We start from the raw sequence: 6,928 nt of genomic DNA, 5'->3' as shown, positions 1-6,928 counted from the left end.
TGCTGAAAACACAATGAAAGATCACAACCTAGCTGGTAGCATTGGAATTCTAGATGCCATGCTCGAGAAGATTCAGTCTCCATCTCATCCATTATCCTATCTCCAGAAATGGTCAGAAGCCCTGGAGAAAGCTACAAGAACATTAAAGCTTGCAGACATGGGATAATGTAATTATCATGAAGGTTTCACAATAGCAGCTAGGGGTATGTGTAGATGACACAGGCATTAATGTGGTGCGCTGGAAAATTTTAACGCAGCTTTTATTTAGTGTGGTGCATTGTGTTTGCACAATACGGAGTTCGTGTTTACACAACACATCACTTTCGAGCAAGTTAAGTCTCACGTGTCATCACCCGCAGATTTCAGTAGGGGGAGTCAAATACCAATTTACCCCTGTAATGTCTTTCCTAGTGTATTACAGCAGGAGGTGGCTGTAAACCAACCAGCCTCCCCAGTCCCCACCCTTGGACTCACTGGACAGTCCTGACTCTCACTGGGAGTCTCCCTGGGCACAGTCACGGTCACCCCAAAAGTCACTTGCACCTTGCTATGCTCAGTCAGTCTGGTCTCTCTCCATCAGTATGCAATCCCAAAGCCCCCATCCCAATCCCAAAGACAAGCCACATGAATCCTCCCTTCCCATTCCTTTCCCTTCCCATCCCACCATGTTACAAATATATGTGTTTTTTCTTGTATTTACTATAACTGTTATGATAACTGCTATGATATCATAAAATGTTCAGGGTTTAGAGTAGCAGGTGGGTGGGTGGGTGAAATCACTGACAGTCTGGAAGCAGCAAACCCCTAGCCCAGTCCACATTTCCTCCCCCTCCCCTGATCATCCTCCCCTCCACCCCCATCCTTTGTATACATGCCTTTGTATACAGACACATATCTAAAGTGTAACTGAATGTATTATATTTTTTATTTTAACATAACCAAGAGAAAAAACAAAGCACTCCTAGGTATTGTCAGCAATATATCCTGGCAGACAATCATGTACAAGGACTGCCCGACCAGCCTCTCCTTGACGATATCTCCTTGATCCCTGTGCTGCTGCTGCCCGGACACATCTCTGTTGTCTGGCCACTGTCTGTCATGTTTCTTCTTCCCACAACTCCTTGAAAACCTCTCTGCAGCTCTCACAGGTATTGTACAGCATGTAAGCTGCCACTACGAAAGCCATGATATTTTCTTGCTCCATCTCAATCTGGTACGTAAGTGCCTTCCATCGTCCTTTCAGTTGGTCAAATGCACGTTCCACAGCCATCCTGCAACTGCTCAGACTGTAGCTAAAAACCGACTTCTGTGGGTTGTTGACTTTCCCTCCAGAAGGTTTCATGAGCCAGGGCTTTAGGGGATAGGCAGTGTCAACTAATATAACCGAGGAAATGATAACACTGCGGATCACTGTCTCCTCCACGCCGGGTGCATAATATCTTTTCTCCACGAGGCCAGGCAGAGGGAAGTTTCTGAACACACATGCATCATGTGCGCTGCTGGCCCACCCAGTATAAATGTTCATGAACTGGCCCTGGCGGTCCACCAGGGCTTGCAGGATCATGGAGGCATATTCTTTGCTGTTTGTAAAACCCCTCCCAGACTTTCCTCCTCTTGCGGGGAAGGCAACCATTGTTTTTTTCTTTGTTTATCAGCCACTGTGACCCATGGCTTTGCAGAATGGCCCCCCCTGCTAACACTACAGCAGACCACTGTAGGGATTTTTGCAGCAAGCAGAGATGGTCCCACGAAACCTTTCTCAAGATTTTGGTGGAGACCTTACTAGCCAGAGCACCACGCACAGATGCCTGGCGGGATGAACTCCATGAGTCACTGCATAAGGATGATGCCATCCTTGAGGAAGTGGGGGACACAGAGATGTTCCAAGCAGGGTGCAGAGCCCTGCCCAGACACAAGGAAGCTGGTGACAGATTCAGCAGGGGGGAGAGTCCTGAGCAGCTGGACGTGAAGTCGGTGGCAGCATGGAGTCGCTGTGGCTGCTCCACCCGACTCCACAGGGCCCCCCAAAGTGCGAGGCCCAAGGCAGTCACCCTGATTCACCCCCCAAGGGATGGCCCTGGCAACACACCATGCAAAATTTGAAATACATTGTCAACAAGTCCCATGTTGAATTACAGAGGTCACAGGACAATTTCAGTGATGCCTTTCAGAGTGTGCAGAAGTACCTCTTAAATAAACAGGTACCACGCCTGAAAGGGAAAAGTCAGCTCACTCAGCCTGCCTGTGTGCAGGAAAAACCCGGATGGAGAATTACAGCTGAGCTTGTTCCCCCTAACTCAGTGGGGTCATAGGAGGGGTGTATGACTGCCAGCAGGGCCAGGAGGGTGCCACTGCATTTCCAGGAGATAGGGGCAGTTCAGGGTCATGGTGGGGTGAAGGCAAAGAAGCACAAGTAATTGCTTATAATAGTGTGTTGCAAACAATAAAACCTCATGGTTTTCTGGCTTCCTGTGTCTGCCTCCATATCCACCCTTACACTGCTTGGCTGGGAAGGTGGATTTTGTTTATTGTCTGGGTTCATTTCTCTGTTTTTCCTGCCACTTGCTGCATGGGGCCGGGGGGAGGAGTTAGCAATCTTTCTTGCACAGGTACACAGGGGGGCTCCAGAGATGAACAGAGGGACTACCTGGGTGGTTCACAATACACAAGTGCTGGCCTGCATACCAGATTTTTCCAAAGTCAGCGCCCACTCTGCAAAGTCACTTTTGTGGCCATACTGCTTCTGATTTCACCTCCCTTAGTAAGGAGAAGGGAAGTGGTGTGTCACCCCACCCAGAAGCATGTCTTGCTTTTTTGCAAGCCACTTTGCAAAGTCGCCTACAGGGGCTCATGACTTCCCAGGCTCTTTAGCTCACCCTTCACAGCCCTTGCATTTTCCCTAGGTAGAAACTTTGAAAATGAGCTTTTTCAAAATTCCTTTCATGCTGTTTTCCAGCCAGGTGCCAGGCACTGTTTTCTTTGTTTTGGAACACCAAAGCAATGCCGTGGGTGGGGAGGCAGTGTGGGGTTTAAGACCTACTTTGCTTGCACACAAACCCAGGGACTTTGCAAACTTTTCACCACTCTTTTCCAGCCCAGCACCAGAGCGTTTGCTTTTTTTTTCTACACCAAAATGAAGCTGCCGGGGTGGGGGGGTTTGCCCCACTGAAGGACTATAAATTGGGGAAGCACAGGTCAGGGTGTGTATTTGCTGTATCGATGAGGGAGGTTTGAGGTGGGTGAGGGACAAGAGCACAGTGGGGGTAGAGAAGGACTCATCCCAGTCCCCAGATTTGCCCCTGGGGGGCACAACAATGCGAATCCACTGTTCAAGAAGACTGAAGGCTGATCAAGTGGAGTGCAGTGAAGCTTCAAGTGTTATTTGATGCCTGCACCTCTGTGACATGAGACTTGAAAAAGAACATGGCAATGTGCTACACACCACCTTTGGTAAATGACACCTGACACTTGTCTGTGCCCTGAGGGTGGCAGGGTTGTTCCTAGGGGGGCACGAATACAAGCAACTACCCTGGGCACAGCATTTAAGGGCCCTGCAGAGACGGGCAGAGAGGATGGGGTGACTCCTCAGTGCCGACATCAGCCTCACATCTGAATGCTCACCAACTCCCCTCCCCGCCACCGCTAATTTGCCTAAGGCCCTGCACCAGTGGTGTGCCATGGGTCTCTGGGGCCCGGGGGACAAGCATCAGGTACCACTGCCCTCGCTCCTGTGCTCCCCAGACAAGCTGCCTTTTGTGGCAGCTTTGGCAGCGCGGGGAGGAGGGGGTGAGCAGCATGGAGTGGTGGCACCCCCTTTGCACCTGCCAATGGCACCCCCTTCGCGTCCACGCCTGGGGCAGCTGTCCTGCCTGCTGCCGTCAGCATGCCACTGCCCTGCACCCTGATAGGGTCATTTCTGGTTGTGGGTATGCATTGTTTAGTTCAAATTTATTGTAAACGGGGCTAGTGGAATTTTATGGGTGTGCAAGAATGTACACGAGGTGCACAAGAGGCACCAATACAAATTCCGATGCTCTTTCTATCCTCCCTCCCTCTTGTTTTTACATCCCCATCCACTGTTAGCTGCAGGCTGATTGATCCCTGTTGGTATGACAAGAGGCAGAAAGAGAAAGGAATAAAGAGAAGATGAAGAGGTTGAAAACACTTCCTTCAGGATTTTCTCAACAACTGAACTATTATGCATTATAATTATATCTTATATATATTGGGCATTATAATTTCATCCTATAGACTTATAGAGACTAATAACATAGTAACAGGTAATAGTAATAATAGGAGTCAATCAATAATACTATTAATAAATACAATAGTACTATATTCATAAGAGATGGTCATAATATTAGTAAAGACCTCCCTCTGATAACAGTCCACCCTACAACTCTTTGCAACTCTTTCCAGTAATGCTGTGACTCCATAAAACCCCTCAAGCACAGCATCCCTATGCTGAGGCGGGCATAGTCTCCAAAAACCACCCCACCCACCCCAAAGAAAATATGACACATATGGAGCAAAAAGAAAATACTTTAGTCAAAACGCTGTATTCAAAAAAGTGGGGTGCGGTGCATTTTCTTCTTTTGTAAAAAAGGGATCATTTAAAAAAGAATTTACATAGCAAGTAAAAATGATAAATGATAATTAAATTAACAAAGATTTTAAATATATACGGATAACAGTATTAAACAAAAGGGGGATCTTCCTCCCCAGCACCTTTACAATATAAATATATCCAAAATATTAAAAAAGAATAAATAAAAACTGCAAATCTGCACAATATAGGTCTTTCTTTCACTCTTCATTTTTAAAAATTTTTTACTGGTTGCTACCCCCAGTGAGTTCTGCCCATGGAAGTTTTCTGCAGGGAGGGGGGAAGAGGAAGAGGAGGGGAGTTTGGAGCATAGTCCAAAAAACGGACTTTTGTCCATTCCGCCCCCGCCCCCCCCCCCCACACACAAGGTCGGTGGGACATATTACCTAAATGTCACCCACGACACTGCATATCCTGGGTGTCAGGTTTGGCAGGCAGTGTCTGGCTCCTGGAATTTTGGTCGTGGTTCTGAAATGGAATGTGATGAAGTTCAGAAGGTTTGCAATATTGAAGGAAGTCACGTAACTACTCAATGCAAAGTTTCAAACTACTTGCAAAAAACCTACCATTATGGTGATACTGCAGCTGTCATTGGGAGCTATGTCCACTGCAGTGGCAGCACACAATGGGGAGTGTGGGGGGGGGGGTGCAGCTGGAGGGTACATGGGGAGGGCAGGAGGACATATACTATAGGTGGCGGGGACGGCAGAAGAATTAAGAGGGGGTAGTAAATTAAGGGAATATTGGCTTCCTCCCCCATTTCTTTTTGTTAAAATAAAAATAAAAATAATTTGCTGAACAGACCCGACCCAAAACTGTGGCCACTCCAATGCATGCTGTGAGGGAGGAGGGATATGTGAGGAGTGAAGGAGGGTAAAAAAAAAAAACAACTCAAAAAACACACAGTGGCACTACTGGTTAAAGGCCAGAACACAGTGCCACTTCGTGGCAAAGGGGATCAATTACAAATCTTCGGAGTCTCTGGCTGTTTGCATGAACAAATCCATACCTGAGGCAATGCAACTAGGGAACACTGCAAAAATAACATCTCTGAGCAGTGTTAGTTAAAGGCGCTAAATGGACTTTCAGAGTGGCGGGAAATCCCAGGTTGTGCAAACACAAACACAGTTGCGTCAGTGTAAACAGGAAGTATCGTTTCTTCTACACCTACCCTAACAGTTAAAGTGGGGCTTACACCTTGAAGTGCGACTTAAAATTAAGCTATTCTAGTGCCTGTCTTTAACTGAAGTCAATGAAACAGTAACACTTAGAAGATCAGCTTTTATAATCCTTTCAAAATCCTTTTCTTCACGTCAACTATTATATCTTCAGTTATCTACAGTATCTTGCTCTTATTATAACTTACCTAAATGCCCACTCCCTCTTTGACATTTAGGTAACACCAGAATACCAGTGGGAATCCCTCTGTGAATATAGTAACATGCAAAGGATTTAAACATCACTTATTTTACTTAAAATATATTTTCCCATAACCCTAGGTACATAGACAAAAATATTTATTCACTGTTTGGTAAACTCCTCTCAGATGGTCCCCGCACTTTACTCAAACAACTGCTGATGTACATCCACTTAAAATCTTAGGAGTCCAACCTTAGTTTCATTTCCAGCTGTTACCTCTTCCACAGACTTAGGTTACCATATTTTCTCACTTACAACACACAACCTTGCCCCCTAACATCAGCCCCCCAAAAGCAAGGTGAGCACATTAAGCAAGCGTGCAGATTTTCTGCCTGAGGTTGGGTAGTTAGTTGCACTATTCAAGCAAACTTTCCTCAGGGCAATTTTGCTGTCTGCTAGCTGATCTTGGTCTATTTTACAGCCTCTTTAGCTCTTCATAGAATCATAGATCTACCCATGGAGACCAGTCTTCAGCAACAGCTAGGGTCTCAGCTTTAGTTATATGGGAAAAGGAGGGTGAGTCAGACAAAGATTAGGCTCTGTCCCTGTTCTATGCAGCATACATATGTTGTATGTTAATATGAAAATATGGTATTCTTCCTCTGAGTTGATATTTTGCCAGTAAAGCTATTTCCAAGCCAGAAGAGAACAGACAATTTTAGGGGGGAAATTTTAATTAAAAATTTCATTTTAAATAGAAAATTAAATCAGAAATTTAAAGTTTGAAAAACAAATCAGCTCTACAATTGCCTGAAAAATCCAAAATGTTTTGTCAAAAATTTCAGGGACCCCGCCTTCAAGAAATAAAATATTTGATGAAAAACATTAATAAAAAATTCAAAATCTGATCATTGGAACAAGCTCTACAAACAGTGGCATTTTCAAATTTGTTCCACTATAATC

Source organism: Alligator sinensis, unplaced genomic scaffold (genome assembly GCF_000455745.1).
Source record: "Alligator sinensis unplaced genomic scaffold, ASM45574v1 scaffold934_1, whole genome shotgun sequence".
Classification (NCBI taxonomy): Eukaryota; Metazoa; Chordata; order Crocodylia; family Alligatoridae; genus Alligator; species Alligator sinensis.
Note: the sequence above shows the minus strand (reverse complement) of the source record.